This window comes from Balaenoptera borealis, assembly GCF_965194805.1.
Source record: "Balaenoptera borealis genome assembly, chromosome: 11".
Lineage (NCBI taxonomy): Eukaryota > Metazoa > Chordata > Mammalia > Artiodactyla > Balaenopteridae > Balaenoptera > Balaenoptera borealis.
The window spans coordinates 57,048,463-57,063,576 of record NC_138868.1 but is presented as its reverse complement, the minus strand read 5'-3'; the positions used below and the strand labels follow the sequence as shown (position 1 = coordinate 57,063,576).

At 42.3% G+C, this 15,114-nt stretch overlaps 1 protein-coding gene and 1 pseudogene across 4 annotated transcripts in view; one reads left to right on the top strand and one right to left on the bottom strand.

Moving 5' to 3' along the window:
* GAB2 (GRB2 associated binding protein 2) overlaps positions 1-15,114 on the top strand; it is a 178,930-nt gene that overhangs the window by 82,493 nt on the left and 81,323 nt on the right. The window lies entirely within an intron of this gene.
* On the bottom strand, positions 9,807-12,829 carry LOC309606363 (annotated as a pseudogene). Its single transcript has one exon. The product of its transcript is annotated as an uncharacterized misc_RNA (transcript).

Here is a 15,114-nt window from a genome sequence, read left to right as displayed (position 1 = left end):
ATTTACCTGAAAATAACACCTGTTCTGACTATCTCCCAAGGTTGGAAGCATTTTCCACAAAAAGAAATGAAGAAGCTCTTTGGGCACTGATATGGAATAAGCTCCAAGATATAATTTAAGGGGAAAAAAGTGAGCCTCAGTTACACTATCTGTAATGATACTGAATCATACTATACGACCATTTGTATTTAAAAAGGGAAATATTATATATATTTACTGTTGCATACATAAAATATCTCTGAAATGAAACACAAGAAACTCGTAACAATGGCTATCTCTACAAAGCAGAGAACAGGATGGCTGGGGTTAGGGTGGAGGGAGACGTTTTTCTGTTTGCTATTTTATACCTCTTGATTCTTGAGCCATGTTACGTCAAAAATACAGTGTTTAAAAATAAATGAACAAAAATGGTTTAGGGATAATTTACTACTAAAGTTCATAGGAATAGGCAATTGTGGATTTTCTTTTTTATTCATGGCATTATTTCATCTCATGTTTTCTGGTAAAATCACCCTCTAAGTATAATCTCTATATCTCTTGACTGCTGACAGTGTGGTGGTTGTCAGGGTGTTGCTAAGTCATGTAAGATTCTTAGAAATTGCACGCTTTAGGTTGGTAGTAGTTTCTGTGGTCAGGAAGAAAGTGCATATGAGCATAGATATAGAGTTCTTAGAAATCTAGCATCATAAACTTTCAGGGCTGAAAGATACAGGAGTTCATTCTAGTTCACCCCTCACCGTATGTTTGTATTCCCCCTGCAACATTCCTGCTTAGGGGTCATTGTCATTATGATGTTGCTCAATATTATTAATGCTAGCTAAATTAAGAGTGCCTCAACTTAAGTGGTCTCTGTGCTGTCCTGGAAAGATCACTGGGCTAAAAGTCAGATTATTTGACATCTAACTTCAGCTCTGCCACTGGTTCACTATGTGGCTTCAGGTAAATCACCTTCCCTCTCTGGGTCTCTGTTTCTTCATCTCTAAAACTAGGGCATTAGACTGGGCCAGGGGTGGAAGGTACAAGGTATGCCTGCTGCCACTTCCCCCTCCCTACCCATGATAGACATCAGTTCAGTTTTGGCAGGTTCTTTATGATAGATTACCACAAATGAAGTCTCGGAATGCTTCTCAGCACAGTCCTCCAAGCAACTAGAACCAATAGGTAGGACTTGGGTAGGACTTGGCAAGTGAAATAAAAGTCATTCCCTTTCATCTCTAAGGTTCTCAAGCAGCAGTGTGCTGGTAAATGGTTAACAACAGGTTCTCAGAAAGAAAAAAAAAAGGAGAAGAAGAAGATGCCCTGATTTATAGCATTTGCCAGTTTCTATGATATAAATACTCCCACCATGACTGATTTCAAATTACTAAGGTGAAATCAGCTGGGTTGCAGAATTACTGAAAATTTAACAATCAGCTCTCATGAGTTAATAGAAGCTGACTCCAGCACATAACTATAAAATCGATGACTTTGGATTAACTGACCACAACCGTAAGTGAAAATGACATCCTCCCTATGGAATTTTATCCAGAGGCATAATTCTTGGTTTACAGTCTTTTGGATTTGGAAATACTTGAGTGTCAAGAGATCTTTATGAAATTCTTCTACTCCCCTGAGCCTCAGTTACACTATCCGTAAAATGGGACCAAGGATTCCTACCACATAAGATTATAGTCAGTAATGAGAGACTGCATATAAATCACTTAGCAGGGACTTCTCTGGCAGTCCAGTGAGCTTCCAGTGCCGGGGGTGTGGGTTTGATCCCTGGTCAGGGAACTAAGATCCCTCATGCCTTGTGGCACGGCCAAAAATAATAATAATAATCACTTAGCACAGTGCCTAGCCCATCGTTTGACCTCTCAAATATTCCCCCTCCCTTACCAAAGTGGGGGTTGTTATGTCAGATTGTGTCTTTATCTTTTCCAGACTCCCAAAAAACTTGCCATTGCTCTCCTTCCAGCCCTTCTCTTTTCCTAACCATTCTACTCCCTTGACGTTCCCTTTGCCTCTCCCTCCTCTGCTCTAATATACTTAACCTTCTGTCTGAATGGAATGTAAGTACTTAATCTTACCTATTCCTAATGTGTTATCTGTATTTATCCTCTATCCAAACCTCTCTTGGTAATCTGTGCTGTTGGAGACTGTAGGCACACTTGCAGGCAGGGACCAACTCTGTGTCTATTGGACTGTCCCCCGTCACAACACCATGAGTAAATAAGTGTTAATAAGTCACTTCTCAGGATCAAACTTATATCAAGGATGTTGCAAAAAAACAGCTTCTCTTACGCAGGTACCCGAGAAGGCTGCTGCAGATCTGCCCAGAGCTTGGTGGCAGATACCTGGTATGTGCTCTGGTCCTGAGGATGAAGTCCACATTCCTTAACTTCTTCCCATTGGCTTTATCTGATCCCTTCAATAAGGATATAAGACCCTCTTGCTATTCATTCCACTAGCATGCCATATTTCCCTCTATCATAATATTTATCATGCTTTATTATAATTATTGATACTTGTTTTTTGTTGACGTCTCTGCTAGGTACTGGGCTCTGAGATCAAGGACCGTGTCTGTATTGTTTACTGCTATATCCTCGGCCCCTAGCACAGTGCCTGGTACATGGTAGAATACTGAATGTATAAATTCATTATTTTAAATGAATTTTTAATAATAATTTGCTATCCTATAAAATGAATAGAAAGCCTCTAATGTAACTCGTTGCTGAGTTTGGTTAGTCATGTGGTAAATTTTCTTACAGCACATCTTCTTTAAGTTGTATACTCAGGTAAGAGCTTGCAATTTCTGTCATTATATCTGGTTCTCTCAAGAGCCATAGAGATCAACATTACAAAGCCTAAGGGAAAGTCAGAGGGGTAGACATGGGAGAAAAAAAAATCTAAAGAACAGAAACTGTACCACTTTTTTTACCTTCTAATGCTATAATATGTATCTTCATGCATATATAGTTTTCTTTCCTTTGAATTATTCCCTTAGTCATTTGCCAGAAATGAGAATTATTGGGCAAAAGGGGATGAACATTTTTAAGGCTCTTGAAATACTGCCAAATTGTTTTCCAGGCACATCATATCAACAAATAGCTTTGAGCAACAGACATGGGTGTCTGTTTAATCACACACTTACCACCACTGGGAAATGTCATTAAAATCTTTTTTGCTAGTTTAATAGAGGGGGGAAAATGGTCTTCCCCATTCCTTTTAGTTCATGTTTGGTCTTTTTAATCTGCTCCTTCATGCAGCTCTTTCTGAAGGAGCATCCTACCCCTCACAGACTTGTTCAGAGGCTGTGAGGCTCACAACCTCATTGGCCCCTGGGGCACAGCATCTCCGTTGTGCTGTGGTGGGGAGGGGCGGTGACAGAGGGAAAACATAACACAAACCACACCATTGTTAGGGGATGAGGTTGCTGGGATAATGCTGTGAGAAGGGATGAAAAGAACGATTCTCCATTCTTGATTGTTGTGATGTCCAAGGATGAGCCAACAGCTCCAGCACGGGAAGGGATGGGTCTTTACTGCTGCCAGATGCTCCTTTTTCCATTGCTGCCTTCCATTATTTCTGGTTCGAAGGGGGTGAGGGGGGTAGCCTAGCAGCTGAAACAGATTAACTTTTATGCCTAGTTTCCTCCCTTTGAGTGATTGCCCTGGACCTGGGGACATTCACAATTAGTCAGAAACTGTTTAGAAATAAGAATGTGGTTCAAGGTCCATCATGTATAAGAGCCAACCTTCTGGAGTTCGTGCACCATTCCTGCCTTTATCTATGGGAGCTGCATGAGGCAAAGAGAGCTTTCTTCCCTCTCCTTCCCTACTGCCACTGCCTCATTCAGGCCCTCATCCTGTTTTGTCTGTACTATGGCAATAGCTTCCTGTTTCCCTTAATCTACCCTCTTGTACACTGTTACCAACGTGATATTTCTATGACCTGCACGTCAGATCTTGTCACTCTCCAGCTTCAGCTGTCAGTGCTTCCTCAAAACTTTTAGCATAAAATCCAAGCTCCTTTTCCCAGCTTTTTGGGCATTTAGCAATCAGATCCCAAACTGCTTTTCCAGACTGGCTTCCACCTCTCCTCTGGACTGTGCCCTGACTACTGTATCCATTCTCTATAAGGGACACCCGTTGGTCCTTCTGCCCTGCTTGCCCTTCTGCCTCTGTTCTACCTGATTGACTCTTTCTAATCCCTCACATCCCTCCTCAAAAATCAAGGGCCCTCAATTATCACCTCTCTGGTGGATTTTCCTGGATTTCCCCTAGCAGTTAATCACCCTCTCCTGTAACCTACACATAGATCATGATGTCTACCTTTGTTTCCCTCAAATCAGGAATTATCACCTTCCTTTTGTATATTTGTATTTGTGAATCCCCCAGCCCCTATCACAATATTTTGCACATAATAAGTGCTCAAAAATGTTTCCTTTCCTTCCTTTCTGCTAGCCTGTTCTTAATCTCTACAACCTTCAATGTGTTTGTATTTTTATAGCTGAAAGAGAATGTAGTATAGTTTAATCCTTTTTTTTTTTCTTCTTTTTTTAATGGTTAAAAAAAAAAAAAGCTCAGTAAGGGGAGGAATTCGTCCTGGAATACACAGCCAGATTTAATGGCAGAGCTGGGGAACTGGATTGGTGCTGAGCTCCTTAGGTAGTTTGAAAAGATCTTTGAAATAAAGGATTGCATCAGGGGAGAGGAAGGAACTAAGGTTCATTGCCAAGTTTTATTGCTGGATGCTTTATGTATGTTAATTATTTCTATCTTTAGAACCTTATTCCTTTTTTAAAAAATTGTCGTAAAATACACATAACATAAAATTTAGCAACTTGACCATTTTTAAGTGTACAAGTTCAGTGGCGTTAAGTACATCCGCATCCTTGAATGGTGGTACAACTGCCACCGCCACCCACCTCTAGAACTCTTTTCATCTTACAGAACTAAAACTCTGTGCCCATTAAACAACAACTCCCTATTCCCTCCTCCCCCAGCCCCTGGCAATTACCATCCTACTTTCTATGTCTGTGGGTTTGACTTCTCTAGGTACCTCATGTACGTGGAATTGTACAGGAGCTGTCTTTTGTGATTGGTTTATTTCACTAAGCATGAAGTTTGCAAGGTTCATCCATGTTGTTGCATGTGTCAGAATTTCCTTCCTTTTTAAGGCTGGATAATATTCCATTGTGTGTATATACTGCATTTTGCTTCTCCCTGCATCCATAGACGGACACTGGATTGCTTCCACCTTTTGGCTACTTTGAATAATGCTGCTATGAACATGGGTATACAAATATCGTTCAAGACCCTGTTTTCAATTCTTTTTTGGTATATACCCAGAAGTGGAATTGCTGGGTCATATGGAAATCCTATTTTCAATTTTTTGTGGAACCACCAAACTGCTTTCTGTAGCAGCTACATCACTTTACATTCCCACCACAGTGCACAAGGGTTCCTATTCCTTCACATCCTTGACACATTTGTTATTTTCTATTTTTTTGATAGCAACCATCCCAATGGATGTGCAGTGGTATCTCATTGTGGTTTTGATTTGCATTTCCCTAATGATTAGTGAGGTTGAACATTCTTTCATATGCTTATTGGTCATTTGTATATGTTCTTTGGAGAAATGTCTATTCAAATCTGCCCCCTTTTTAGTCAGGTTGTTTTTCTTGTTGTTGTTCTCGTTGTCGTGTTGAGTTGTAACGGCTCTTTATATAGTCTGGATATTAACCCCTTATCAGATATATGATCTGCAAATATTTTCTCCCATTCCATGGGTTATCTTTTTGCTCTTTTGTGTCCTATGATTCACAGAAGTTTTTAATTTTTCTGTAGTTCAATTTACCTATTTTTTTTCCTTGGTAACCTGTGCTTTTGGTGTTATATCTAAGAAATCATTTCCAAATCCAGCATCATGGAGCTTTTCCTATATGTTTTCTTCTAAGAGTTTTATAGTTTTAGGTCTTACATGTAAGTCTTTGATCCATTTTTAGTTAATTTTTGTGTATGGTGTAAAGGTTCATCTTCATTCTTTTGCATGTGGATATCCAGTTTTCCCAGCACCATTTGTTGAACAGTTATATGTTACCTCACTTTATATGCACAATAATCCTGGGATGTTATAACTATCTAACGGATAAGAAAACAGAAGTTGAAGTATCCCTGGAGACACCCTAAAAGCAGGGCCCTTTGTAACCTAAGTGGGCCAAAGGCATAAAAGAAGAAGAAAAAGACCATTTATGATATAAAGTGAGAAGAGGGGGAATGGAGAGAGAGGGAAAAAATTGCATAGGCAGCTAGCCCTGAGCAGAACTTAGGGGTAGACGTGAAGCTCACTTGAGAGCCCTTCTCCTTCTGCCCTTTTACTCTCCTCCTCCCTCATGTGACCGTGCTTCTCTGATTCTCTTAAGGTAGCTCCTTGGTTTGCTGACTCTTTTGAAATTCTTTTAAGAGGATCATTCATAGCTTTTCTGCGGTCTGTCCCAACCTGTTTTCTCAGCCTTCCCTGGGTCACTCCTTTCCTGCCACTATGAACCCTTACTTGAGCTGTGTTAGTTCTCACTGCCACCTCTACTCCCCATGGTCATTTTGGTCACTCTGCTTTCAGTGCACTACTGTCTTTCTCCAAGTCCTCCTACGCATCTGTGTGTCTCCACAGCATGTGGCGCAATGCCAGCCACAGAAGTGGGTGCTCAGTAAATATGTTGCGAAGATGACGAGACAGTTTTTGTTCATCTGTAATCTTGAATGCATAATCATTATATTCATATTTGTGTTGATACCAGTACTCATTCATAGTGATTATGAATGCATAATCATTCAGCATATGCATTACAGTCTTACTTTCAGGGATTCTAAAAGATCTTGTGAAATGGTCTCTGCCTGCCATTGACTGCAGGCCACCTAGGAGAAGACAAAATACTTTTCCATGCACTTTACACTTTACTCCTCTGTATAACATGTAGTCCTTGCAGCATTCAGTGAGTGGCAGGGAGGGCTGGGCCTTATCCCCGTTCACTGTTAGGATGCTAAAGCATAGCAAAGTTGAGGGATTTGGCTGAAGTCACCCAGGCAGAAGAAGATTGAGGTGGGATTTGAACCTGGGTGACTGACCAGGCAAGATGCTTAACCATTTCAAGCAGCTCATTTTGTTCGTCCTCAAAAGGAAGATAATATCATGTACTTCCTAGGTGGTTGTGAGTATTGAAAATCAGACAGTGTACATGAGTAAAGAGTTTAGCACAATACTGGCACGTTGTATAGGTGCTCAAATGCTAGCTATTATTGTTTGTCTCTGCATCTGGTGTTTCGTCCCTCTTGTAACACATTGTGTATTACTTTGGAAAAGAGGTTTGCAAGTACCATCGCAGTGATTTTGTCTCGGTTTGTTGAGAGTATTAATAGCCACCCCTGTTTACATGTGTGTCCTATGTAAAGTACCTCCTGTGATTCCTGTCTGACTCAGGTGCTCAGTGAATGATTCCTTTACTTCCCTCCTGGCTTTGTGCTTTTATGCATGAATTACAGGGGACTTGATACTTCTGGACTTGATACTTCTAAGTCCAGAGGCTAAGGAATAATCCAGTTTGGAACAGAAAACTCTCTCATAATTTCCAGACTGTGAGTTCTTTTCAGTTACTCTTTCTGCAGTCTTCCCTGTGTTCCCTTCACACCTCTGTGTGTGTGTGTGTGTGTGTGTGTGTGTGTGTGTGTGTATGTGGTAGGTGGATTTAAGTTGGAAGGGTCACTGAGGCGTAGTAGAAGCTAATCTGTACCAATGTCTTATTTTCAGTTTGTAGAGGCCCCATGGCACTTGTGTGATAAATGGTGTTGTGTAAGTTAAAATGCAACTAAGGGTCTCTTCAGTGTTTCTTGAATTAAGTTTATTATGTGTGCTAATTTGCGCCTAGAGGCTTTTGTTGTTATTTGTTGTAGTGACTGTGGCAGTAATGAGCCTGCTCCCAGCATAGCTCGGCACGTGCCCCATAGACAGTTTATTTGCATTTGGCAGGACTCCACGGTGTACCCTGAACAAATGAATCAGCCTATTCGGGGCATGGGAAAACGGAATCATAGGCAGGCAGTGAGTGTTGCTCGTGAGCCCCAATGATCTGAGATGGGGGAATACCAGACAGTTCTTGTTCTGTTCCTACCTGGATTATTGCTTAGCCTATGGAGTAGCAAGTCCCTTGTAATTCACCAATAAAAGCACAAAGCCGGGGTGGGGGCATGAGGGTAGGAGGGATTCGTGCAGGGATGGGGCAAGGAAAGGAATCATTCACTGAGCATCTGAGCCAGACAGGCATCACATGAGGTGCTTTACATAAGGCTCACATGCGAAGCAGGAGTGGTTATTAATATTCCCAACAATCCAGGATTCTGATCCAGGCTCAGGACTATCTGCTTTATTGTAGTGGGTAATACTTTATCTGGCAGCTGCATTGATCCACACATTTGAAGAACTTAAAAAATCTTCAGAGTGGTCCCAAAGCCAGCACACTAACGCTTACACACAACTGATTCTTATTACAACCTCATAAGATAAACAGAGCAGGTGATACTTTCTTCATGAGTCTTAGAGAGGTCATGGAACTTTCCTGGGATCACACAATAAATAGCAGACTAATGATTGAACCCAGTTTTTCTGATAGATCACCACTCAAAGGTTCTATAGTTATAAGATTCAACATAAAGCAGTGTATTATGTAATGTCTTATTTTTAGTTCCTGCTTCTACCACCCTTGTTGAGAGTCTTAATACTTCAGACCTAAAAAGTTGCAGAAATCCCTAGCTGAGAGATGTAAGGCAGGTCTGAGTTTAAGAGAAGAAGCCTTGGTTAGCAAGAAGAGCCCAGAAGACAGAGTCAGAAGTCCTCGCTTTGGTACCTCATAGCTTTTTATCTATGGTTAAGTTACTTAGCTGCTTCATGCCCCAGTTTCTTCATCTGTAAAATGGGATAACAGTAGTAACTACTCATAGGATGGGTAAGGATGAAATATATATAAAGTGCATCGTTCAGTGCCTGGCATAGAGTAAATGTATTTCGTTATTATTCTTATGCTAAACAGCACACAGCTTGGAGAAAGCGCAAAATAATCTCCCTCTTGCTTTTCCCATATTTTCCAACAAAGCACAAACACAACATTATCTAAAATGCTACAAAGTTATAAAACTCAAAACAGAAAACTTACAGTACCGACTATACAATGAAAGCCAAAAAAGCAATGTGCACGTTGCCAAGGTAACCTGCAAGTCCACCATGAATACCAGTACAACAGGGGGTTCCGTGATGACCTGGCATAGCTGGCTCTCAACTCGCTCACCAATTTCAGAGAGAGAAAGGGAGACGTGGGGTGTGTGTGTGTGCATGCACATGCATGAGTACATGTGGAAAGAACCATTTTGGGCAGATAATGGGGTATTTGACCCTAGAGGTCCGAAGAGGACTCAAGCAGGGGAGCAGGGCCAGGCTAACAGGAGTGACAGCTGCATAAAAGCATGCCCTTTCCTGAGGGACTCTGCAGGCCAACAGGTTAGGGCACGACCAGGCCACCAGATTGGCCTCAGGTCATCTGTGGAATGGGAAAACGTGCTCCCAGGCTGGGGCTGAACCACCACCTGGAGCCCCCGCTCATCCCTGCTGGCTTTGCCACTAAACTGACTCTCAGGAACTAGAGAAGTGGGAGCCATCTAGCCAGAAAACTGGAGGGCATCTTTATAGGCATGACCCCAAACCAACAACGCTCCTGCAGCCAGAACTCTGCCGCCAGGGGAAACGTCTCAATTGCTGCCTTCACCTTTGAAACCTGCCCCTGAGTGAGGGATTTCTTTCCTACTGATCCTCCTTCGGCTAGAAAAGTGACAAAAGTGAGTTGGATGGGATGCAACTCCCAGGGGCGGAGCTTCAGTGGCCCTGCTTATCAGGAGGAGTTGGAGCTGGAGTGGCTCCTGTGATGGCAGCGGGCGGGGGACCTGCCTGCGCCGAGGGGAACGTGACCTTCTCCTCAACCGTCGGGGTGACCTGCGCCACATGGGGGACAGTGGCAGCATTCTCCTGGGAGGGCCGACTCGCCTGTGGGTAGCCTGGGCCAGGGGACCAGCACAGCAGTGGCAGTGATCCTCCCGGCCATCAATTTGTCCTCCGTCCATGTGCTTCAGCGCCTTCTTGGCTTCATTTGGATTCTCAAGCTCCACATATGCATAGCCTTAGGCAGATGGGGGTGCATCCTTTCTACAGGCATGTCAGTCATTCTGATTTTCCCGTAGGTGGAGAATACCTCCATGATGTGATCTTGGTCACATTCCTGATGAGGCTCCCAATGTGTTCTTTGGTGGGTTTAGGGGACAGCGCTGCCTTTTCCTTTCCTTTTCATCTCCTTGGGGTGGTTTGGATTTGGAGCGGGAGTGCCGCCTGTTGTCATGCCTGCGCCGAGAAGGATTCGGAGAGCCAGGAGAGCTGCCGGAGCTGGAGCTGCGGGATGTGCGGGAACTTCCTGAGCGGCTCGATGCCGAAGATGAGCTGGAGCCCGAGCTGGAGGAGAGCTGGACGGAGACCTGGTGCTGCTGGTACCACGGGATGCGCTGCACCTCTTTTGAGTTTTATCCCCACCACCACCCTTCTCGCTTGACTCCTTTAGCTTTAGAGCGATCCTTGGACTTCTCATCAGAGCGGTCTTTGCATTTGGTAGGAGCAGGAGCCCTCGTGCTGGACTTGTTATCATTTTCTTTGACTCCTAACAGGCTCTTCTTTTTCACTCCTGATAAATCCATTCTCCCCTTCTGAGGTGTTCAAAGCAGCAATGACGGCCTCACTTATCTGAACTCTCACTTCTAACTTGAGTCTGAGAAACTATCCCTCACCAACTGCAATTTACACCAAAGTGCAGCATCTTCCCCCCACCGCGACCTCCTCCTGCTCTCCCCAGCCGCTGAGGCTGGCCTTCCTGTATTTTCTTATTGAAGAATTATAGGGAAATAATTTATCCTTTCCTCCTCCTCCTCCTCTTCTTCCTCCACCTTTTCCTCTTCCCTCATAGGACAGCCTGGCTCAGAGCTTACATTAAACACCAGGGGGCATTCAGTTGATTGTAGCCTTCATTGGATTCAGGGCGTCTTACATAATGTCCTGCCTTGTGACATAGACGTGGAAAAAGAATTGTTTCCAAGCCTAGAGTTGGGAGGGAAGTCCGTATTCTTAGTCATTTGCAGCAAGGCATGAAGCTGATTTCTATCAATAGCTCCAGAACTGCACAGCATTATTTATTAGATATAACTGTCAGTAGAACTCACCTATGCCTCCTTCCTTGTGTCTCCCACCCCATCTCAGGGTCTCAGATGTCCAGCCTTTACCTAAGCTGGGCTGAGCTTCTGGTAGGAACCTATCTCAGGACCTACCATCCCCTGTCTGGTTACCACCTCTCCCTGAGTCCAGGTGTCTCACACTTTCTAGGTGTCTGGCTACTCGGGTAAACTAATTGCATCTTAGGTATTTGTGGAAAGAATTAATGAATAAACAAATGTATTGAGGCAATATAAAAGCAATACAATAACCAGTACCAAGTCATTAACATCCACTGCCTGGCCCAGGCCTGGCACAAAGCAGTGGCTCAGTGAAGATGTTGCATAAATTATTACTTTTCGTGTAAGACATTTGCTATCCTAATCATGTGTTTGAAGCCTAGTTCAAACGCTTCCTCCTTTGTTAAACTGTTCTCATATCAAACATAAACTTTCCCACTTCTATACTCTAACAGAACTTTATAGGAAAGTTTATAACGTTTATATTCTTTATTTAAGGAAAGAAAAAAAACAGCCTTTCACTTCTGGTTCTCATAACAACGCCGTCCAGATTATCATCTTCATTTTGTAGCTGAAGCTTGGTGATATGAAAGATCCCAAGTTCGTGCAGTTCATAAGTAGCAAAGCTGACCCTAAAACTTACTTTCAGCTATGAAATTATTCCTGTTGCAATATGTTGCACAGGTGAATGTGTATTTTATTTAGTTGTGTTCACCACTGGAAGAGAGGCGCTTTTACTCTAAGGACTGTCTCCTGCTGCTGCTTATGCTTCCCAGAGCGTCACATATAATACATGTTTGAAAGCAAAGTGCCAATTTTAACAGGGTCTTCAGTGCTGGAATTAAAGGGATGACCAATGGCAGAGTTTCATACAAAATCAGTGTAGAGAGAGAAAAAGTTTGTGCTTATATAGAGAGCTCCCTAATGAGCCTTCTTAATTTTTTAAGATGGACTATAGGGCATACCCCTGCAGGTACTCTTTCTGATGGTTTGTACCACTGAATATGTCCTTTACCCTTTCCTGTATCTGAAGCTGCAGCTATAACACGTAGCACAAGACTCAAGAGAAGTGATGGTTGAATGCTACAGTCCTGGGCCACGGTCCTCCTCAGCTGAGACACATCACTATTAATATCTGGGTTTCTATTAATACTCTCTTTTCACTGTGAGCTAATTTAAATCTTCTGTTCTCTAAGCTATTCTTAACCACACATTCTCAGACCTGGGCCTGGTTCCCAACTACAGATCGTAACTCTCCATTTTGGCTTTTGTACTTCAGAAATAATAGGAATTCTGCCCCTGTTGCTTCTCAGAGGAGAGGTGGAGCTCTATTGGAATTTTGGGTGGGACAATTCTTGGTTATGCAGGACTGCCCCATGCCTTGTTTGAGGTTAGTATCCCTGTCCCCTGCCCTCTGATGCATGGAGTGCTCCCCAATCATTGTGACAAGTTACCCCCCACCCCACACACACACACACACCTTTCCACACCCTGGAGGGTGCGATACTGCCACTGGCTGAAAGCCACTATAACCTGACACCCACTATAACCTGACACCTGTTTCTGCCACCTTGATCCCTGTTGACTTCAGTCTCTTTCCAAGGTGGAACTAGGACTGGGGATGTTCCCATCTACATCTTGAGAAAAGAAGGTTCCTCAACTTCTCCAGAGCTCCCATCTTTGTGGAGAGACAAATTAAGGCTCTGATACAAGATCTCTTTGGGGATTGGGCTGCTGAGACCAATTGAATGTCACTATTACTCTATCAAGACAGTTTTAACCCACAAAACAGATTTTTATTCTCTTAAAATCACGTAAGGGTTGAGGGGCAAGGATGCTCAGGGAATGGGGGGTGACTGTTAATGAGTAAATGAGTATGGGGTTTCTTTTTGGGTGGTGAACATAGTCTGGAATTAGATAGTGGTGATAGTTGCACAACCCTGTAAATATACTAAAAGTCACTGCATTGTACACTTTAAAGAGTGAATTTTAGAGTGAATTCACATGCTATGTGAATCATATCTCAAATTTTTTTTGTTGCATCAGTCTCCTGCTCTTTGTGTTTTTCCTGCCTAACATCCGGCAAGCTTAAAACTTAAAAAATCTTACAGTCACGATTCGTTCCTCTCCTTTCCTTTCTATTTCTAATGGGTCACTGAAACCTAACTTCTAAGTAATTCTCAATACCCTTTTTTTTTTCTCTCTGTCCCACTACCAATGACCTTACTCAAGGTCTCTTCCCTTGCCTGTACTATTGTGACCAACTGTTGATTTCTCTCCGTGTCTTCAGACTCTGCCCACCTCATCATCCTTCCAGATGCTTCCAATTATATATTCTACAACATTTTATTGTGAAATATAATACAGGGTAAAAAAATGTATATAGCATACAGTTCAATGAAGGAAACACCCATATTACTACCACCCAGGCCAAAAAAATGACTGCACCTCAGAAACCCCTGTGTGTCCCTTCCCAATCATATCCTTCTTACTCCACCCCTGTCCCCTCTTCCAGGTATATAGTGACTTCTGTGGTAATCACTTCCTTGCTTTCATTTATAGCTTTACCGTGTGTATCCTTAAGCACTATGGTTAATTTTGTCTAGTTTTGAACTTTAAATGAAATCACATTTTCAACCTTGCTTTCTTCTCTCAATTTCATGTTTGTAAGACTTGTTCATGTTGTATGCAGCTCAATTAGATTTTCTTAAAACCTAGATCTGATCCTGTTTCTTCCCATCACCTAGATGATAAGTCCACGCTCCTTGGTGTGGCTGCATTCAAGGCTATCCATGATCCGCTCTTAAACCTTCCTCTCCAGCCTCACTTGTGATGACCTCTCCCCCTACATCCTTTCCTGTAATCATACGTAAGAACTTGCCGTCTCCAGAAGATGCCATGTATTTAGATGCCTCCTTAGGCTTAAAATACGGACTCTCTTCCTGCCTTTTCACCCTGGCATATTCTTTGACTCCTTTCTCAAGGTACAGTAAATCGGTCTCTTTTCTGTGTTCCATAATTATTATAATTCTTTATCCTTTTTAACACTGTCTGTCTGCATTAGGATTACAGATAGTGGTTATTGAGCATGCACAGTGAGCCAGGTGCTGAGATTGGATTGGTACTAAGTAGATGCTCAATAAATTTTGCTTTCTTCCCCACTTTGCATAATGTATGTTCAATCCTGCAGTTGAATTCTTTGGGGATGACAGCGTTCCACCTTTAAATCAGCAGTGTTAAGAGATGGTAAACTACTTTACCTCCTCTGGAGCATCTTTCTGAAACCTTTCCTGAGAGTCGAATTTCTGGCTGAGGTGAGCAATCTCTCAGGTATTTGGAAGTTCCAAGAGGCTTTTGTGCCTAAAGAGGAATAACATCATCCTAATAGATGACATTAAACATTACTTGTTACTTACAGATTTGTTTAAATTCTCTTAATATAATTGCCATTACAAGTTTAATTTGGCTGATTCTCTTGAATACATCAAAAACCTTAAATAGTAAATAAGACATATACAAATACAGTGGTTACAAACCTTATTTGTATACTTATGCTTCATCTTATTCTAAAACATCGACACCTTGGGCATAGTTAATTTCTTCATTATTTTTGTACTTATTTGCATGCTGTACTTATTTTGATGTCATCCCAAGATTTAAGTTATAATTTTGACTTTCCCAGGCAAATAACCTTTTCCAGGGAAATTACCAGGAAGTCACCTGACCAGAACAAAAAGTAAAAGGAACACTTTTTCAAATTGGCAAAGTCCTGCTATCCAGTTATAAACTAACTGATCCTTGGTTGGGGTCCATGGCTTGG